The sequence below is a fragment of the Rana temporaria genome, chromosome 2 (genome assembly GCF_905171775.1).
Source record: "Rana temporaria chromosome 2, aRanTem1.1, whole genome shotgun sequence".
NCBI classification, from domain to species: domain Eukaryota; kingdom Metazoa; phylum Chordata; class Amphibia; order Anura; family Ranidae; genus Rana; species Rana temporaria.
The window spans coordinates 47,021,362-47,043,794 of record NC_053490.1 but is presented as its reverse complement, the minus strand read 5'-3'; the positions used below and the strand labels follow the sequence as shown (position 1 = coordinate 47,043,794).

At 41.9% G+C, this 22,433-nt stretch overlaps 1 protein-coding gene across 1 annotated transcript in view; it reads left to right on the top strand.

The window, feature by feature from the left end:
- The window catches only part of MRE11 (MRE11 homolog, double strand break repair nuclease), a 461,003-nt gene that overhangs the window by 413,183 nt on the left and 25,387 nt on the right, over window positions 1-22,433 (top strand). The window lies entirely within an intron of this gene.

Below are 22,433 nucleotides of genomic sequence, written 5' to 3'. Positions count from 1 at the left end.
CTGACTCCTTAAACTTGGTTATTATATATATGCCCCTGCAAACAAAGGACCTGTAGAGATAAACTACATTGGATTTGAATCTATTATACAATCAAGTGGGATGTGTACATACATATATATATATATACTGCTGAAAGGATTCCCATCAGTGTCAGCTGTGATTTAAATGTTATTTACCATCTAAGGCCCCTCTGGGTATGTCTGTGCTCCCTTTCCCTCTGTCTCACATTTAGTCTGTGTGACTTTCGGTGGGTTGGTGTGGGCCCATTCCATACTCCTTGGACAGATTACCACTTGGAAACTACCCCACCTATATGTTTTTATTTGACTCTGGTCATGCACGATATTTCAATTTGAAGATGTCTTCATCCCACTGAAGAAGATCAGAACAATATACGATTGAAACGCGTTGGGGCTCTTTTGTGAGCAATAGCATTTAGTGTTAAACTCTTTTTTGCTATTTGTAATATTGATGTCTCATGTTTGGATACCATGCATACCAGAGCTCAAGCAGTTTTTTTATTCGTGTTTTTTCATATATTTGTACTTAATAACTTTTTTTTATATATTCTATTCAGTCCAATTTTTTCTAGTTGCATAAAGGCCCTTGGGAGCAATTTTTCAAATTAATCATATTTTGGGCTAGCAGCACTTTCTCTCTACCCAGGTGGGTGAGTTGTACTTGATTACAGTGTCATTATAAACTTTCCTCAACATCATTAGTATGCTCAACTGATTGTTTAGACAAGTAAGAGACTAGCCCCAAAGACCAAATTTTATAAATTTATTTAGGGCTTTTCCTATGTTTATACTGTATGTCAATTCCTCCCGTCTAAAATTTAAGCAGTGTTCCACCCATTTAAAAGTCAGCAGGTCACTGACTTCTAATAAACAGACACTCACCTGTCCCACGGTCCAGCGATGCGAGCACAGGAAGCCTCGCTCCTCTCCACGGCGCCATAATTGTAACTGTGGACGCCCGGCTGTGGGTTCACATCCGGGCGCAGACTGCGCGCTGTGAATGGCCGGGCAATCTTCTGGGACCTGTGACGTGTCCCAGAAGATGGGAGAGATTAACTTCCTTCTGGAACCAGGGGAGAAGAAGTGGGAGCTGGGTGCCTGTCAAAACTGGTTACCTGAAACCCACCCACCCCCAAAAATGACATGCCGCATGTCAGAGGGTCACCAGTATTTGAAGTGGAAATTCAGTTTTTGGGTGGAACTCCGCTATTGGATTAATCGCTTCAGACCATTGAGCTATTGGTGAATTTGATATCCATTTTTGTAATATATATATACATAGACCTTAGCAACATCACATGCTTTTCAACTGGGAGAGTGTCTTCTGATACAATCCCTAGCAAAGCGGATCAGAATGAACATGTGTAGAACATAAGGTATTTAACCCTTTCACGCCAACCATACGGCCGCGCTGTGATCCCATTCAGTACGGCCGCACTGGGCACTGTCGTATGACATCCACCCAGAACGAGAGCCGCACTGTCTCTCCGTCATTTGACGGTGGGCGGGCGGCAAATGGTTAAGAACCAGAACTCAGGGGTAAGGAGACTTGAATAAGACACTTGGAGAATTTAAAGAATTATTCGATTTTAATGACGTTTTGAGCATATTCATGAACTTTATGGCACTACAATATTGTATTTTTGAATTATCAGTACCTTTTGGTTTGTTTGCACATGATTGAGCGGAGTCTGTATGTTTTTAGAGTCAGTCAGTATGGCATTCATCTATTTAGAGAGCTGTACTTTATTCTTTTGTGTTCCTTTTTTGCCAATGTTTTTCTTAATTTATCTAATTATTTTAACATTTGCGGCTTAGAGCTGTAACAAGATGTATTCTGTAACTTACAGAGCACTCCTATTTTTCTCTGAATGTCAAAGGGTTGTCTTTAATGAAACAGCTGCATTCTCTAAGTAGGAAGTCAGTGCTGAATAAAGGCCTTTGTCCAGTGTCACTCCATGGCTCTGGCTTTGATGTACCCACTTTACCCTGACTGCACATTTGTGAAGAAGTGTAAAACCACTTTGTTTTCCAGTTTCCGGCTGTTTGTCCTTAGCAAATGAGTAATAATAATGGTAAGAAGAATTAACACGGCAGAGAAAAATTATCGCTTTCATGTTTCAACTTCAATTAATTTGTGCCTTATGATAAATTGAAAACAAGCGTGTTGGCTGAATCCCGGCTTCTTAGTGTGAATATTTTCTAAGATGTATACTTTTACCATAGTTTCAGAATTTCCTTTTATTCTTTCTTAGCATATTTTTGTAAATGGAAGAAATAATTTGTTTTTATCAACATGATTTTGCACAGCACCTGAAAGATGCTTTTTGTGATGCTGGGGAATGTACCTTGTACTACTGGCATAGTGTACAGTTCCATGCTGAGATAATAAGAAAAATGCCAAAACAGTGTAAAGGCAAATTAAACAGTCATGTGAAAGAATAAGTACACCCAATGGAATTTTGTTGACTTTTTCCTTATATTTCAACAGGCAAAAATTTCATTTTTAATCAAACTATGCTTACAGCTAATAGGGATATACATAAATAAAACACAACATGTAATTGCCTTTTTAAACATTTATTTAACAAAAATATTAATTAATATACTGGTGTACTGGGGAAAAAAGTAAGAGTATACCCTTGGCCTCTCATGCGGTATTGCTTCCTTTATCAGAAATTATTTTTAATAACTGATCATCAGTCTAAGACACCGAAATAAGAAATATTTGAGCTCCCCCCCACACAAAATTCTTTCAGTTTCCAGATAAGTGTGGATTTCCTTGTATGAAATTCCTCTTACAATTTCCCCACAACATTTCAGTGGGATTCAGATCAGAGCTTAAACTTGGCCAGTCCTTAACTCTTCAGTATTTGTTTCTGAGCTATTTCTTGGTTGATTTTCTAGTGTGCTATGGATCATAATCATATTAAAAGGCCCGTTGCTGGTTCAGCTTCAATATTTGGACAGATGGCTTCACATTCTCATCAAGTGCCCTTTCATATGGTGAAGAATAAATAGTTGACTCAATGACTGCAAGCTGCCCAGTCTCTGAAGGGGTGAAGCAACCCCTGAATCATAACATTTTCACCACCATGCTTCACATTTGGTATGAGGTCCTCCTCAAATGCTGTCTTTGGTTTTCACCAAATATGTCAACAGTTACTGTGGCCAGATTACTCTATTTTAGGTCCCTAGCACATTGTTTAAGAAGGCTTTTATGTCCTTTTTATAACCTAGCACAGTGGTTCTCAACCTCAGTCCTCAAGTACCCCCAACAGGCCATGTTTTGGGAATTCTTTGGGAAAGCACCCATGCAAGATAAGGAAAAACCTGCAAACGCGGCCTGTTGGGGCTACTTGAGGACTGAGGTTGAGAACCACTGTCTTCGCACACCTCCTATGTGAGTTAATATGGGGACATCTTTTTCTGATTGTAAATGCATGCATTTTGACACCAGCTGTTGCACGAGTTACCTGCAGGTTCTCCAAAGAGTCGGCAGGACCTGCTGATTGGCTCCCGCTGTGTTTAATCTACGCTGGATCGGGTCGCCAGCAGCCGCACACGAGCCACAGAGCCAAAAGTGTCAAATCAAGTACTAGGTGCGTAATCTGTCACAGAGCGGCCGTCCTGCCATAGTATATTTGTATGGGATAGTCCGCAAGCAGTCAAACATGTTGAAAAAGTCAACAAATTCCATGGGGTGCACATACTTTTTAACATGACTGTACATGATGTAATCATACTGTGTGGTCCCTGTTGAAAAATAGGCAGATAAATAGCATGGTATTTGACTGCCATGAGCAGATGAATACCTTTTCTATTCTTGAACTTATTTGTATTACATAATTTCCAGAATGTGGTAGAAGGCCAGAGGAGGGCATAGAATTCCTGCATGGTGAGCCCTGGCTGTTCTGAGGGGCGTTCTTATGCACTGAGTAAGGCAATGCATATGCCGGCTTAATGCTTGGTTGCATTTTCACAGCAAGCAAAATTTTGCCCAGTCGCTGTAGACTTTAGTAATTATCAACCTTCACTACGCCACTCAGAGTTACGCTTCCAAAGAAAGGGGATTGGCTCTGTTCAATGATTTCTTTCAAATCTGTGTTTGTTATTTAATAGATAATGTAATAGATTTAAGAGATAAAGTACGAACACATGAATAAATGGTGACATCTACCCTTTCAACTAAATGATATTACAAAGGACTGTAAGATGAAGGTGGCAAGGCTTGGCAACTTGGTAGGACACTGTAAAGAGCTGTGTGACATTTAGAAATGCCCCCACATTTTTGGGCTGTTACCACCACATCAAGATTTCAATACGGCATTAGAAAAATTATAAGAAAATTGTGATTGACTGCTTCTTTCTCCCTCCCCACCTTCTTTTTAAAGATATATTGTGATGGGGTATAAGGCTTCCCTACCATAACAGTTGCGTGGGACAACTATGGGGCTTCCTATCATAAGGAAGAATGGTTGGGGTACCCTTCTTCGGCCCCACTACACACACGTCTCCAGCCCCTTTACTGCTTAGTGGATTAACTCTTTAAATAATGAGTATTAAAAATCCCTTTTGAGAAGTTTCCTCTTCTAGTTTATAAGAACATAATATTTGCAACTATATCAAATAAAATGAAATCCTTACTGCAAAACATTTTGGCTGTAGTCACTTGGCCAGATTTCCCGTTGTTTGTTCCTGTCATATTACATTAGCTGACCTGTAGGAAGCGCACATCAGATGATGAAATGCTCCGCTAGTCTCCTCTCCTGGCTCCCTAATGTAATGCTGCCAATTGCTGCAGGCGTTGTAATTCTCATCCCTAAACAAGTTCTTTGTAAAATATAGATTTCATTAAACGTTATTTAAGCGTGGTGCAAGTTTCATTGGCAGTAATGCAATTTAAAAGCTAGGTTTTACTTTTCTCTATGTGTAATCTCTGTTTATATCTGCACAGTTCAACACTCCTGTTTAAATAAACATTTCCAGTGCTGTTTTTTTTTTTAATTGTCTGTTTTCTGAGACAGTTCCAATTCCAGCTGTCATTTTTGAGAGTAATAGCAGGTAAACTATCAGTCTATGAGAAAAACAAAAATTGACAGCAATTGTAAATGGAGGTTTAAGAAGACCAAACTTTCTCATACTTCCAGGAATGACCCTAGGTAAGGCAGCATCTACCATTGTTTCCCAGGAGGACACCACTGGGGGAGTGAGGAGGTCCACTTCAGGAGGATTTTTTTTTATTTGCGTAGTATAGGAGGTATGAGATTAGCAATTTGTTATGATAGGGCCTTCTCTCATCTTCATGGATACATAAAAGTGCCAGTTCCCGGGGAAGCCAGACGCGTCATCTGTAGCCTAAGGTTAATTACTTCAAATACTTCCAAACAGAATTTTGCAATATTTGGGCAAGCCTTGAACATGTTTAAGGAGGACCCTAAATGAGCCCGACACTGAGGACATTGCGTATCGCAAGTCGGGTACATCTTATGGAATCGCACAGGGGTGTAGTACACTCTATGCAAAAACTTGACTTGAATCAACTTTTCCCTGGCAGAGATCATCAGTTTAGGGCCACCCTCCAAGCACTCATCCCAGCTCTCCCTATCTAAGGAGGGAATGTCGCCTCACCACATCTCCCGCACTTGCTCCAGTTTATGGGAATCGGTATTAAGGAGAGTCCCATATAGTGTGGATAGAGGTTCATCAATTTCACCCTGAGCAAGTAAGCCAGCTGTCATTTTTAAGTGGTATAGGTAATGAAATATTTGGGCACTTTGGTTCTTTATATCTTTATGGCTACTAGATTTACCATAGCTAAAGCCTGGAAATCGTTTTAGGTTTTGAGAATTAAGAATAGAATAAATAATAATATTATTATTATTCATGAGTAATTAGAGTAAACTATAGGCAAAACTTTTTTTTAATTTTGCATAGAGTAAGGGAGAGTTACAACTCCTGTAAGGTTTATTTTTGCCTGCTTTGTCCCAATGGGGAGATTTATCTTCACTTCCTGTCCCATAGCCAAACAGGAAATGAGAGGAAATCCCTTCAAATTAAGGGAATTCTCTGGGGACCCCCAGGTCAACAGAGCCAGAGTCCCCATTGGAAGAATTTCCCTCTATTATTTTTCTTCTTTTTTTTTTCCCTTGTCAAAATATTTTATTGAATAGTACAGAAGTAGTGTACAAATTGCATAAAGTAAATACAATATCATACAGTCAGGGGTGAGAAGCGCAATGTTAATTAATTGAGAATGTAATAATAACTATTAAATGATATTGAAACAAGATCGATTAAAACTTTAAAAGGTATTTACAGTTCTTCAAAAGGTGTCAAGCCTAGAGATATTGTAAAAGTAACCTTCTTATAAGCTTCAAATCATAAAAAAATATTCAAATTATAACCAGAAAATAAAAAAATAAGTAAAAAAACAAAGAAAAAGTAAAGAAAATGGAAGGAGAGAAGAATGGAATGAAAGGGGTCCGCGAGGTCAGGCCAAGAGCCTCCACCACAACTAGAGAGAGATGTATTTGTTCTAGTCACCATTTCAAGAGTACCTTATAATTAAAAGATGATGGCATAGCATATGCGATCCAGGGTTTCCACATTTTATCAAACTGAGGGATCATGTCCGTATCTATAGCTAGCATCTTGGCATGGGTCATAGTGTTGTTCATTTTAGTCACCCCTTCATTTACCACTAACTTTGAAGATCTCCATGCTTTTGCCAAAGTCTGTTTAGCTGTTGTGAAAAGCTGCAATAGCAATTTAAATTGAGAATGCGAAATACCTTCTGGTTTCAAGTTGAGAAGTGCCATGGCAGGATCTAAAGGAATATTCTTTCCACTTAAGCCCCATACACACTATCAGTTTTCCTGCAGGTTTTTCTCTTCAGGTTTACCAAAACCATATAATATGAGGTCAAACCTTAAGAGTTTCAATTTGTATGCAATCAGGCAGGCCCTTGAACTACATGGTTTTGGTAAACCTGAAGAGAAAAACCTTCAGGAAAACTGATAGTGTGTATGGGGCTTAAGTATTGATGCAATCTTGAATATCCCTATCCAAAATATCTGAGCTTTCTGACATGACCACCAAGTATGGAAATGTGTACATATGTCAGAACAACCCCTGAAACATGTGCAGAGTAATTCTTCGCGTATTTAGCTATCTTAGCAGGTACCAAGTACCATCTCGTTAATACTTTATAGTTTGCCTCTACCGCCTGTATGTTGGGTGAAGCTGTTTTTGTGGTATTCCATATCTGATTACAATCTGAGTTGTCTAGTTCCCGCCCTAGATCCTCCTCCCATTTCCGGACATAAGGTGGTTTATCTATTCCAGATTAGACTAATGCGGGAGAATATAAGGTAGATATTATTATGCCTCTAGCATGGGGTCTTTCTTACAAAACTGTTCAAAGCTAGTCAAATGAGTGAAAGATATTTCCGTATCCAGTAAGGGTGTGTAAAAGTTTTTTATTTGAAGATATCTAAATAACTCCGATTGTGGTAGGCCATATGTTTCTCTTAGGGTTGGAAATGGAATAAATGAGGATGCGTTTACAAATTTGTACAAATATAGGACATCCCGCAAAGCCCATTCTTTATAGGATCTAGGGGAGACCCATGCAGGATAAAAGGCAGGGTTTTTGTAAAATGACAATAAAGGATTATGAAGAGATTGGAATTGGTTTCTAATTTTAAATCTATCCCAAAGGGAAAGAAAATGTTTAATAATGGGGTTTTGTAGCCCTTTACGGTCTTTTGGGGAAGTCCAAAGTAAGTTGGAAATTGGGATCGGGTCACATTCAGCTGCTTCTATTGACACCCATAGTGGGGTTTCATTTTGCGCATGGTATTAGGTGAGAGTTGCTATGTGCGCCCCCCTGTAATAGTATGCAAAATTAGGACATCCACGACCTCCATTTAATTTAGGGAGATATAGCGTATGTAACTATATTCTCGGTTTAGAAGTGCCCCAGATAAATGACGATACTTTCCTTTGTAATATTCTTAAATAATATGCTAGAATTGGGATAGGTAATATTCTGAATAAATATAGTAGCTTAGGTAGTATCGTCATTTTGACTGCATTGACTTCCAAACCATGATGGTGGGAGTTGAGACCATGAATTCATTAGGTTCGATACTTGTTTTAGAATTGGAGGATAGTTGTATAAGAATAGTTCTGTCCCTGATGCTGTTAGATGTATCCCTAAGTAAAGGATAGATCTATCAGTCCATGTAAAGGGTAAACCTATTTTAGCAGAACTCAGTTCTGTACTAGTAAGAGATATATTTAACGCTATACGTTTTTTTAGGATTAATGTATAGTCCAGAAAGTGTCGCAAAGTTATTGAGGATTGGGATGAGATTAGGACCTGATACTTGAGGGGATAAAAGAAATAGGAGGATATCATCTGCAAATAGACATATCTTATGCTGGTGTCCTCCTATTTCAATTCCAGTAATTTTGGGGTCGGATCTAATTGTTTGCACAATCGGTTCAATTAGGAGGGCAAATAATAATGGAGAGAGTGGGCATCCTTGCCTATTCCCTCTCTCAATATTAAATGGGTCAGACTTATATCCTGCATATTTGATATGCTTCAGTTTATTGTATAAAACCATTATCCAATTTGTGAAGTTTGGGCCAAAACCCAATTTTTGTAAGGTGTATGTCAAATAAGGCCAAGAAATAGAATCAAAGGCTTTTTTTATGTCCAATGAGAGAAGACATGAGTAGATACGAGTGTTTTAGCAATATGCGTTAAAAGGACTGTTCTACATACATTGTCCCCTGCCTGGCGAGAGGTGCATGAAGCCAACTTGGTCCCGGTGAACGAAAGTACCAATGATTTTATTGAGATGGCTTGCTAAAATTTTTGCTAATAGTTTGATATCCGTGTTTAACATGGAAATAGGGCGGTAATTTGTACTAAGGGTATCATCTGTATGCGGTTTTGGAACCATGCTTATGATAGCCATCAATGATTCTTGCCTAAAGGATTTTTTTTTTTTCAGTAAGTCATTAAATGCTTCTGCTAGTAAGGGGGAGATTATGTCCTTAAATGTCCGGTAATAAAGGGCCGAGTATCCATCTGGGCCTGGTCTCTTATTTGTTTTAAGCTCTTTAATGGTTGCTGCAACTTCTTCTCCTGTAATGGGTTTTTCTAATATAATTTTTTGAGATTCATTCATCTGTGGAAGGTTGATATGTGAGAAAAAAGAGTCTGAAGCAGCAGTATTAAAGGTATTTCATTCAGTATAAAGTGCTTTTAAATGAGAGTTAAATGCCTGCACTATTTTAAGTGGGTTACTAGTGGATGTATTATTTGCCAATTTAAGTTTAATGGGTTTAAATGATTTGTTGATGGACTTCAGTGTTCTAGCCAAAAGTGTTCCGAATTTGTTAGATTTCATGTAGAACGTGTGTTTGGTTTTATGCAGTGATTTTTCAGCTGAATCAGTTAGGAACAAGTCATATTCTAAACGCGCTTTTTCTAGACGTGTTTTTGCAGCGGGGTTAGGGTCATTTTGGAAGGCTATAATTGATGCGTTAAATTCCTTTTCTAATTTTATTGCAAGAGTTTTACCTTCTTTTTTAAAGCGGATCTCCACTCTAAAGTGGAGTCCCGCTGATCGGCACCCTCCCCCCCTCCGGTGTCACATTTGACACCTTTCAGGGGGGAGGGGGGTGCAGATACCTGTCTACAGACAGGTATCTGCACCCACTTCCGGCCCTACGATGCGGGAAAAAGACGGGTTTTTCCCTTGCTTCCCGTCCGTCCCCCGTTGTATGCTGGGAACACTCGGCTCCCAGCACACAGCGGGAGCCAATCGGCGGGCGCAGCGCGACTCGCGCATGCGCCGTAGGGAACCGGGCAGTGAAGCCGGAGCGCTTCACTTCCTGGTTCCCTCACCGTGGATGGAGGGGGGAGCAGCAGGGTGACGAGCGATCGGCTCGTCATCTGCTGCGATCGGCGCTGGACTCCAGGACAGGTAAGTGTCCTTATATTAAAAGTCAGCAGCTGCAGTATTTGTAGCTGCTGGCTTTTAATATATTTTTTTAGTGGCACATCCGCTTTAAGTATCCCCATTTACTGTTGGAATGTACTTCTTAAAACTGGTTTGTGTGCTTCCCAAATTGTGAGTGTGGAAATGTCGGGGCTCGTATTATGGGTTAAATACTCTTTTAGGGCCTGTTCAATTGTTAAGCAATATGTAGGATGTTTAAGTATTATGTCTGGGAGGTACCATGTTGGGTCATGTTTCTTAGGTATAGTTGAGGCAATGGTGGTGTATACAGCATTGTGATCAGACCACGGGATCGGTATAATATTAGAATTAAGAATTTCCGGCACCATGCCCATTAAGAAAATGTGATCGATACGACTTAATGATTGGTGTGGATTAGAATAATAGGTGTAATTTCTCTTTGTAGAATTAGATTCTCTCCAATAATCAACCAATTTATACTTGGATATAAGATTAGAGAAAGTCCTTTTATTTTGATCTCTTGGTGGGATATACATGCTTTTGTCCAGAAACGGGAGGAGGACCTGATTGGAATCACCACAGACAATGAAAGCTCCAATCTTTTGGGTATCTATGGTTTGAAAAAGATGTGACAAAAAAGGGACAGGGTTGTCACAGCCGTGTCCATAATATAACCTGTTAATATTGGGTATCTATCTGCCCTCTGGGTCTGTTATTTCAGAATGTAGTGAGAATGGTATTGCACAATGAAATGCTAATGAGTGCCCCTCTTTTTAGTTGAAGCCGAAGCTGTGTATACCGGTGGATAGGAGACATAAAAAAATGTAGGAGTTGAATTTGGGGTAAAATACGTCTCTTGTAAACATACAATGTGTGCCTTCTTGGCCTGAAATGATCTGAAGGTTTTTGTACCTTTCTGGGGCACATTAAGACCTTGTACATTTAAGGATAAAATATTTAACAGAGCCATGGTAACCAAATCAACAAGCTACTCTTACCGGTTGTGCTGACGTGGCGACTTCTCAGCCCAACCCCCGCAGACGAAAGAAAAATAGAGGGTAAGGGCTAGCAAACTCAGAAAATAAATGTCTGAGTACCTGTCATCAGTACCTGTCTGAGCTCATCAGAGTACCTGTCTATCCATCTTGTCAGAGTACCTGTAATCCCATCAGAGTACCTGTCCCGTGAGCCCATCAGAGTACCTATCTGCAGCCAATTACTACCAAGGTGCAGCCCATTAGTCCCTGACGTGAAGCCCATCAGTGTCACCTGTCATACAGCCATGTCCAGAAAGGTATACACGCCATAAGAGGCATACCAAATACTGAGTCTGACTGATGAGAGGAACGGGGAGCTCTCACCGCCCAGTTACAGTTCTGATTCCGATTCTGGTTCAGAATATGAGCCCCCCAAAGGCAGCACATCAGCATCCGAATTAGAGGAGGAAGCAGTCCATCCAAAAAGACGATGGTCTGAACACCAAGCAGCTACCAGCAGTGCCAACGGCGCTAGACCCCAGGAGGACGGGCCCAGTATAAGCGCTGCTAGACCCCAGGAGGAAAGTCCCCGATTTGCACGCCAAAGAATTAGGGCCCAAACCCAGCTACCAGATGCCTTGGCAAACCCATTGTGGCTCCCTTCTAGCACAGGGTCACCCACAATCCCCCCTTTCACAGCACAGCCAGGTGTTCAGGTCCACAGTGAGGGTTTTTCAGAAATTGATTTTTTTATTTGATTTTTCCCTGACGAATTAGTTCAAGGCATCGTGGACCAAACCAACTTTTTTGCCCAACAATTTATTCAAAACAACCCCAGCTCAAGCTATGCCTGCCCTTTTGAATGGAGACCCCTAACAGTTGTGGTGCTTAAATTGTTTTTAGGCCTAACGCTCAATATGGGGCTTACAAAAAAAAAATTAATTGCATAAATATTGGTCCACCAAACCCATCCACTATATGCCAATCTTTTCATTAGCCATGCCCAGGTCCCCATACGAAATTATAAGCGGTTCCTGCATTTTAGTGAAAACTCACAGTGCCTCTTCTAGTACTAAAAAGTTGCAATTTACTTTTTTAATTTGGCCCTTTTAAATTCTTTCATCATCTACAAAAAATCAACGGAGAGACTATATCAGCTAGTATCCCCCCCAGAAAGTATTCGCTCGGATTGTGTCAGCAGACTACACGAGCGCCATTTTCTGGACCATATTTCACCATCAAGATCCGGAAGACGACGCCAAAGAAAATGTTGGGTGTGCACCAAAGGAGGAATTAGGAAAGACACCAGCTTCCATTGTCCCTCCCAACATGGCCTTTGTATCAGTGAATGCTATAAGCGATATCATACTCTCGAAAACGATTAGCCTATATTTTGAATACTGCCATTTCCCCGTTTTCAATTTCTGTCCTGAATATTTCCCTCCCTCAACCAACCATATGAATGAATGAATGAATGAAAAACTTATATAGCGCGGCACATGCGAACTGAAACGCTTCTGGGCGCTGGTTGTTAGTGTCTCATGCCATCAGAAGAGCAGGGTTTTGATCTGCTTTCTGAAAGACAGGTGGTTTTGCTCCAGCCGAATGCTGGTTGGTAAAGCATTCCATTCCATATCATTGTCTTCCATGTTAACTGACCCTGGCCTGTTTCTCCACTATGCCTCTGCCTCCTGTCTGCATTGTTTATCCGCTGTGTTTCTGCCTTTCATGTGAACTGACCCTGGACTGTATCGACTATGCCTCTGCCTAACGTCTTTTTCTGCCTTTTACCTGCACTGACCTCAGCTTGTTGACCATGTTTTTGCCTGCCCCTTGAACTGAACTTTCACCCTGCTACACAGGGGTCTCACATATGTAAGGGGCTCCAGAATAGTGTTCTGAGTTCAGAAAACCAGTTTTTGGTTTTCTGTGTTCCCAGAATAGGGTCTGGTTGTTTAAAAGGCTTCAAAGCGATTTGGGTGGGAAAAGCCTCTACCCCTGTCCCTATTCTTTCCTGACCGATGCCCTAAGCATGGTCCTACCTGCTCCCTGGACAAATACTCTGGCTGTACTGACCATACCTCTGCCTGTTGCATGTACTAACTATGGACAGTGTTCCTGCCTGCTGCATGGACGATCCTTTGATCCTTTTGATGCTGCTGACCACATCCCTGCCTGCTATCTGGACCAATGCTGTGCTAACATCTCTACCTGTACTGACTATTCCTGCCTGCTGCCTGTTTTGCTGTCGCTGTCCACGTTCCTGCCTGCTGCCTGGACCGATGCTCTCCTCTGTGGACCAGTGCACTACTAAAACCGCAGGTAATCTTTTCTTTACCCTTTGCTCACCAGAATGTATTTTGGTTTGTAATTGGTATGTACAGTACAGTACCTGCCGCCGAGAATGTGTTTTTAGCACGACAGCATCGCGCTGATTCTCGGCGACAGGGTGCCGACATCTCGCACTCGCTTGAATGGTGACAGCACATTCCAGCAAGCGCGTCATAGAAGCGACGGGAGATCCGACTTGGATTCCCGCCAATTCTACACGTGTGCGGCGTTTGTTATGAATCCTGAGGGGGAAGTCCCCGCCGGATTTTAAATAAAAATCCGGCATGGGTTCCCCCCTCAGGAGCATACCGGGCCCTTAGGTCTGTTATGGGTTGTAAGGAGAGCACCCCCCCCCCCTACGCCGAAAAAACGGCGTAGGGGGTCCCCCTACAATCCATACCAGACCCGTATCCAAAGCACGCTACCCGGCCGGCCAGGAAAGGAGTGGGGACGAGCGAGCGCCCCCCCTCCTGAGCCGTACCAGGCTGCATGCCCTCAACATGGGGGGGTTGGGTGCTCTGGGGCAGGTGGGCGCACTGCGGGGCCCCCCCACCCCAGAGCACCCTGTCCCCATGTTGATGAGGACAGGGCCCCTTCCCGACAACCCTGGCCGTTGGTTGTTGGGGTATGCGGGCGGGAGGCTTATCGGAATCTGGGAGCCCCCTTTAATAAGGGGGCCCCCAGATACCGGCCCCCCACCCTAAGTGAATGGATATGGGGTACATCGTACCCCTACCCATTCACCTGGAGGAAAAATGTTAAAGTCAATAAACACAACACAAGAGTTTTTAAAATAATTTATTAGTCTGCTCCGGAGGCCGCCCCCTGTCTTCTTTAGCTCTGTTTACCAGAGGGGGCTTCTTCTTTGACGTCTTCGGGTGGGGGCCGCTCTTCGCTGCCGTCCGGTTCTCTTCCACCGCCGGGGGGGTCGCTTTTATAAAAGCGCCCACTCCTCGGCGGGTTTCCTCCGACGTCTTCGGCGGGGGGTGGTGTGCTTCTTCTTCCGCTATCCGGGGGGGTCTTCTTTGGCTATCCGGGGGGTCTTCTTCACTCTCCGCATAACCTTTGCGCAAACCAATCAATATACGCTTATTGCGTTTTTTTTTACCAAAAATATGTAGAAGAATACATATCGCCTAAACTGAGGAAAAAATATGTTTTTTTTTAAAAATTGGGATATTTATTTTAGCAAAAAGTAAGATATTGTGTTTCTTTTCAAAATTGTCGCTCTTCTTTTGTTTATAACGCAAAAAAGAAAAAACGCAGAGGTGATCAAATACCACCAAAAGAAAGCTCTATTTGTGGGGAAAAAAGGACGCAAATTTTGTTTGGGTACAGCGTTGCACGTCCACGCAATTGTCAGTTAAAAAAGCAATGCAGTTCCGTATTGCAAAAAATGGCCTGGTCATTGGGCAGCCAAATCTTCCGGGGCTGAAGTGGTTAAAGTGAGATTAAAAAACATGTAAATATCTCTTAAATGTGCGCCGTTTAGGAGATATTTACTATATACAGTATGCAGCCAGTGACATCACTGGCGAGTGCGCTCTGATGGAAGGGCCACCCGGGCTCATTCCTTCAGAGCCCTGTGCCGTAATCTGCGGCTATCGTGGGAGTGAGGTCATCGCGACTCTGGCCAGTCACATAGCCGGAGTCCGTGAAGATGGGAGTGCCCGCAGCGATGGCAGCTTGGCACTGGATGGGCAAGTTTAACATAATGTGCTAGTATGTGATGCATACTAGCACATTATGCCTTTACCTTGTAGCATACAAAATAAAAAACATCCAGTGGTTTCCTATCGCTTTAAGACTGTCTGGTCAGGTTTGTATTTAATTGAAAAGTGGCTGCTCAAGCGCCTCTATCTCAGTGGAATCACATTCTTCTCAAGAAAAGTACATAGGCAAATTAAATAAATGTTCTGCTATTGTTTAACGGTGCGCTTTTTCCTGAAGACTCGTGACATTCTATATCAATATTGTCTAAATGGTTTTCATTATAGAGACACAGCATTTAATATTCTAAACTGTGAAGTTCTTTTTATTTTTCCTCCAAAAAGTAATAAAAGTAGAATGTACTTTCTTTCTTTCCTGAAGAATAGCTTTGGTTGTTGAAAAATTACTTTTGCCGCTAAATAGAAAACAAACATTGGCAATAATGATTGCCAAGGCTTTAAATGGTTTCACAAGTACAAGCAACATAAGGATCCAATCAGCTGCACATTTTCGGCAGATAATTTGCAGGTTTTAAGCTGTGATTTAGTGGGTGGCAGAAGTCTGTATCTGTCACAACTGTGCAGGTTTAGCAATCATTCTCTGCAATATTTATACCGGATGAACAGAGGTTCAGATTCTGCAATACAAATACATGCGAGAGCTAGGTTTGGTGCACCTTGCTGTTCTTCTTTTGATTATAGGGAAATGAACGCTAGTGAAATTGTTTATACTTATCTTATCCAGTACATATTGCTAAAAGTGGTTTTATGTTATACCTATAAATTGCTGATTCCACCCTGAAATTCCTAATAATCAAAAGATTTGGGCATCAACTTAATTTTTATTGTCCTAGACCAGTGATGGCGAACCTCGGCACCCCAGATGTTTTGGAACTACATTGCCCATGATGCTCAACTACATGGCAGAGTGCATGAGCATCATGGGAAATGTAGTTCCAAAACATCTGGGGTGCCAAGGTTTGCCATCACTGTCCTAGACTGACTCCCAACCTCCACGTACCCATTATACAGTACATACTTTGTTCTGTATGAGTCTGGGTAGAGGGGTTCAACCAGGCATTTGTGAAGTAGCAGACAGCAAGTCTAGACTTTGCTGGAAATTGTGGCTACCTCCCCACCCATTCTGTATTTACTTAGGGTAACCAGGCTAGTAGCAAGAACAAAGAGCTGCTCACTTCTCTGTTCATTCTGGTTTGGCCGGCTGGTTGAGAGCAGAGCTGCTCCATCCTGTTTTCACCATTTAAAGGAGAAGTCCAGCCTGAGCTTTTTAGGCTTGACTTCTCCTCTGGGTCAAAGGACTGCAATTCGTTTTGCACTCCTTTGACCCGTTTTCAGCAGAGTTCGGTCTGAAGTCCGCTCTCCGCTGACGTCACTGCCATTAGTCGGGACAGCGCATCATTACGACTTACAAGTCTGGATCCGTGTTAAATGTGGAGGGAGAGGCTGCCCTGATTGATGGCAGTCTCAGCAAGCCGCTGAGATGGACGCTCCCAGCCCCTCCACTGCTCAGCGCTCCAATGAGCGCTGAGAAGTAGAGCAGAAGCGATGCTGACTGACAGCAAGAATCGCTCTGCTCAGAGAGGAGTGAGAACCGAGCCATCGACGGTGTTCGGTGGCTCGGGTCTCGGTTCATAGACGCTGGGGATTAGCCTGATGCTCCATCCACCGAGGTAAGTATGGATAGGAAAAAATAAATAAATAACATGCTTCTCTTTTAAAGCCAGGCCAGCAGCAGTCAAGAAAAGAAAAGAGCTGCTCCTCCCTCTACATCCTGTGGTCATTAATAAGCCAGTCTAGAGAGGATAGCTGGACCAGCCACTAGAACACAGAGTAGAGCTTCTCCCCGCCATCATGTGCTCACTACTGAGAGTCAGGTTAGAGAGAATAGCTGCCTCCCCACTGATCCTCATATCTTATGTACACTAATGAGAACCAGGCCTGAGAGAATAGGTGCCACTACCCCTCCCCATTCTGATTTCTGAGAGGTAGCTGCCACCGTTCGTGTGTCCCTGCATCTGTGGCAATTTGTACCTATGTGATACTGCTCGGCTGTGACCTTGTTGTGCTTACTGTGCTCCAAGTTACGTTTCTATCTATGGAAGGACTTTGTATGACGAGGCTTAGAATGTCCCTCTGACATAGTATATACTAATTTGTAGTAAACTATGGTGGAATTGTTTACATTACTTATATAAAACTACCCGATAGGAATTTCTTGCCTTTAAGCACAATTGAGTTGACACGTGAACGTCCCAGCTATAGATTACCTATGCAGTACCCCTGTCTCTAGATCTCTACGCTTAACGTTATCACTTCCTACAGAGAAAGTACACACAAGCTCCTGAAGAAGGGATCCTCGCGAAACATGTAGAGCTTAATATATTGCTACATTGTTGTTTAGTCATACATGTCTAGGTTAGATATGTTTTGACTTCTATGACCAATATTGGAGAGACTTAGTCTGTCACTGTAGTTGTAGTACAGTATTGCTGTTAATTTTTTTTAATTCTATGTATTAAATTGGTAGTAATAAAATGTATTGTTTTTCTCTTTCTATTGTTGCCTAGAAAGTAAATGTTTTCACTCTTAACTTTGACTTGTTGACATTAAAGATGTGGCACTGCACTATTAAATGTACCTACAGTCCCATCCTGTGATGGGGTTTGTTAGCTTTTAGATTTATAGAGAAGTGATACCCTCCTCCTCTCCCTTGCCTGCTTACTCCGTATTACAAATTTTCTGGATGCCTGTAATATGTATTTGCCACAAGATTTATGGTTCCAAAGCAAGAAAAAAGTTGTTTTTTAAAAGCATCTAGCTAGGCGATTGGACCTAACCTTTTGTTTTCTAGTCCGTCCTTAATCTACAGTACCTAGAACAAAAAAAAAACAATTGCAGATCATTTAGGGCTCATTCACTGTGTCTGTAGTCTGCACCTTCGTAATGTGCAAGCAGTCACAGTGAGGGGTAGTGTGACAGGCATGTCATTGTACCACCTCTCAGTGTGCTGTAAGAAAATGCTACCTGTCTACATCTTACCGCAGCTCGCCTCACCTCCAGGCTGTGTTGCTGCGCAAACAGGGCACATAGCGAACAATTGGTTTCCAGGTACCCTAGTGTTGACTATCATTTATCCAGTGCAGAAAAACTGGATGTAACGAAACCTCCCACACTCCGCTTGAATGCTTTAGTCGTATACCGCTTCCTTCCAGTCTGAATATAGATATCAGATATTCCAACCGCTGAGAACCATAAACAAGACAATACCCGTTTGGTTGCTCACCATGAACTGTTTATTAGAACAAGAATACAGTCTTCTATTTAGTTGAAGAGGAGGTTCCCCCCTCCTGCTCATATTACTCTAACAATACACCTGTAACCAGAAACATAAATGAACATGAACTAATTAACTAATACCTTATAGCAGCCGATGTGACTCCATGCCCACCTTACCATTGTTGTGATTATTTAGGATTCCACTACAGGCCAGACTTGTCACCAAGCTTCACACAGTAGATTATACATTATCATAAGTATAAACACAGGACACCTTCATACAATAGCATGAGCTCCAGTACGAGTCGGCCTGTTTTCTACATTGTACACAAGGCCAATGTGAACAGATCTCTCAACTAACATGTTGAGTTTAGAATCAAACAAACCAAGAATAGTCTTTATATATATCCTGGAAGATATGGTGGATAAATATTACTGTCCCATTTTAAGTAATCCAAGCAACATTTTCTCAGTCACCTTGTGCCCCTAATGAACACACGGTAACTTAGACATAAAAGGTGCATGGGGAGCTGAAACAAGGGTTTCCCAACCTTTCCAAGGGATTCTGGGTTCCACAGGCCCTCCCATTGCACCACACTTTGGGTTTGATTTACTAAAACTGGAGATTGCAAAATCTGGTGCAGCTGTGGATAGAAACCAATCGGCTTCCAGGTTTTTTGTCAAAGCTTAATTGAACAAGTTAAGAGCTGATTGGTAACCATTCACAGCTACACCAGATTTTGCCAACTCCAGTTTTAGTAAATTGACCCCTATGTATCAACAAACCCTTATCAGAGTGTAGTCCTAAATTTAAAAGTGAACCTGTCGGTTAGCTTTGTCTAATAGTACTGTCAATGTCTGGGCACCTTTGACAACCCACTTGTAAATTTATGGATCCTGGTCACAGAACCCTATAGTACCTTAACTTATTCTCCTTTTAATTTGAAGTGTATGTCTAACACTAACTTAAAAAAAAAACATTGTTTTGAATAGTGTACAAAAATGGCTAATCCAGCATTATATAAATGCTAGGTTCATACTACTGCAATACATTTTTGATGCAACTTTCAGTGTGATTATGAAGTGCTACTTGGATGCAACTTTGATAAGGTTTTTATATTCTATTGGCCAAAACTGCATTGGAATTGCACCAGTGTAGTACAGGACCCTTCTCCAAAATGAGTCGCATTGATGTGAATGAACACTATTGTCATGTGATTTCTGTGCGACTCAAGTCACATCTGAAATTGCCTGTCAGTTTTTGGGGCAGACCCGATCATACCATCTATTGCTCTTTATGGAGCAGTGCATGTCAACAGAAATCCAATCCTGTCCCTTGGATTGGATGGGGATTTGTTCCAAGCAGGCTCCTCTTCAACAAAAGTTATTATAACAGTGGACTTTTGTTGAACGAAGCAGGGCCACCCACTGAGCACATTCTGGCCTCTTCTTCAGGAACTAGCCAAAATTCACAGTGCATTGCCAGCTCTATCAAGTTTTTTATTGCTATCTCTAGATTCCCCCTCTCTGTTTGTCCTGGTGATCATTGCAATAGAGACAGAAAGTGAAGAATTACGTTTTACAGTTGTCACCAAAACAAGAAGTAATAGGAAATGTTTTCATGGGGGCACCATTTCCAGTAACAGTTGTCCAAGAGGAGAAGCTCCCATCATGTTGTAGAGATTCTCTCTCAGTTCTTATTGCATCTCTAGGACTGGAAGTGAAGGGAAATCTGCAGGACACAGAATAAAAAAAACTGACTGGGGAGTCAACCTTCCCTATTTGCTGCTGCAGTGGGGGGGGGGGGGTATGTAGGCCAGGAAGGACACAAGCTACTGTCAAAATGCTGGGGGGGCCCTGCATGCCTTCTGCCCTAGATCAGTGTCATGTGTGCCATGGTGCAGACGGGCCAGCCACCAGCTCCATAGAAACCAAAGACACCATGCATCCAATCCTAGACTATTGTTATGGTGCTAACAGCCAACCCCCTTACTCCATTGCAACTCCTGACACTGATTTGGAGAAAACTGGATCTTATGCTTGCAGTTGAGAAACACTGTGATGAGCAGTAGAGCTGAGAACCTCTGGCATAGCAGTCTCATAAGAAAGCCATTGTACAGTACATCTCCAACTCTGTGGTAGGCGAAGCTGCTAAAATGTAGCTTGGTATGTATTTGTTACAACTGATGGATACCATTTTATTTATTATTTTAAAACATAAAAACTCCATCTTGTCTCCTAGATAACTTATGTGTGCCTAAATTAACTTGGCATATTTGGCAGATTATGTTGCTGCTGAAATTGTGCATTGTTTTTGTTTTAAACGAGGATTGGACAGGCTGAAATGAGTTCCTAATTCAACCATTTTACTGCAGAAGCTCACAGATCAAGTGAATGTGAAGCTGGGGCTCTTCTGTTTGTCAGAGATCAGTTCCACTTGATTTGCACTTACCAGAGGTATAAAAGTGGAATATAAAGCAGCACAGGTAATTATCTGCAGGAAACATTATGTTATGTATCTCTGGCTATGCAGAAATTCCTATGTGCAATAATTGTAAGTTCTAATAATATAGTACATTTCTTTTTCCCAACTGAAATTAATATTTATAAGTTATCTTAGTAATGTTTCATATACAGTATGTATAGAACGGGGATATGCAATTAGCGGACCTCCAGATGTTGCAGAACTACAAATCCCATGAGGCATAGCAAGACTCTGACAGCCACAAGCATAACACTCAGAGGCAGAAGCATGATGGGATTTGTAGTTTTGCAACAGCTGGAGGTCCGCTAATTGCATATCCCTGGTATAGAATTATATAGAGTGGTCATTACATTACCGTGACTGTGTCACCCATCTAGAATGCCAAATAAAGCTGTTAAGTTGGCAAGATTATCAGGAAGGCTTTGTAGGTGGCCGCACCCAACCCCCCCCCCCCCCCCCCCCCGACATCGTTCAACTGACAAATTGATGGAGTTGGACAGAAAATAGTTGTCAGATCTGCATCCAACCAGATGCAGGCGCTGTTTGGGTGCTGGGTATTCTGACAGTCACTGATGCTGGCTGTCAGAATACAGTCGTCACATCGGGAGATTGGCCCATATGCACCAGACAGCATGAATGGAGGAATCTGTTCGATCAGTTAGAAGAAAAAATCTGCGTATAGCCAGCCTAACCTGAAAGGAAGAATATAAATGCTTCTACTGCTGCCGGTGCCACCCTATACCACTCGGTGGCGTCTGTCAGAATACAGTAGTCACAGTGGGAAATTGGCCTATATGCATTAGACCGCATGAATGGAGGAATCTGTTTGATCAGTTAGGAAAAAGAAATCTGCATGTAGCCAGCCTAACTTGAAAGGAAGAATGTAAATACTTCTATCTACTGCTGCCCGTGCCACTTAGTGTCCGCTGTCAGAATATAGTACCTACAGCAGGAGATTGGCCCATATGCAGAAGACAACCTGAATAGAGGATCTTGCATCTACTGCTGCCCATGCCACCATATGCCACTTTGATGAATCGTCCACCAAAGTCTACTGGTAAACCAGCAATTTTGGAAGTGTTGATCTCCTGTGTCCTCACCAGTGCTTAGTGGTTCTTCAATGCCAGCATGATAGCAACCTAGTTGTCATGGTTTTTCTTTGTTGTTTTTTTGTGAAAAACTGACCTAGAAGTATAAAGGTCAGGCACCCTGACTTCACTTACTGTATTTGCCAGAGGTCCAGCCTGAGCATTATCATCTTCATTAATCTGAATGACCTTGAAGTTTATAAACTTACTTTGTGAAGATCCCCACACATTTACTTTCTTAAATTCTGTAACGTAGTCAGTATGCCTTTTGGGTAGGCACTGCTGTGTCGCACATTTCACAGAGTCTGTCTTCTGAACTACAGAGGGGCTGAGAGGAGGAGTTTCAGGAGTCAGTACAGGAATCAGTGTTCACAGAAAGTAAGGTACCATGGGATATGTAGTCCTTAGAAATAGAAAGTAAACAGCAGAGGATAAGCATGCAGTGAATATATGAAGTTGTTGAAAGAGATAACCAATAGACAGGAAGGACTAGCAACAAGAAATAAGATTTTTCAAGCAGG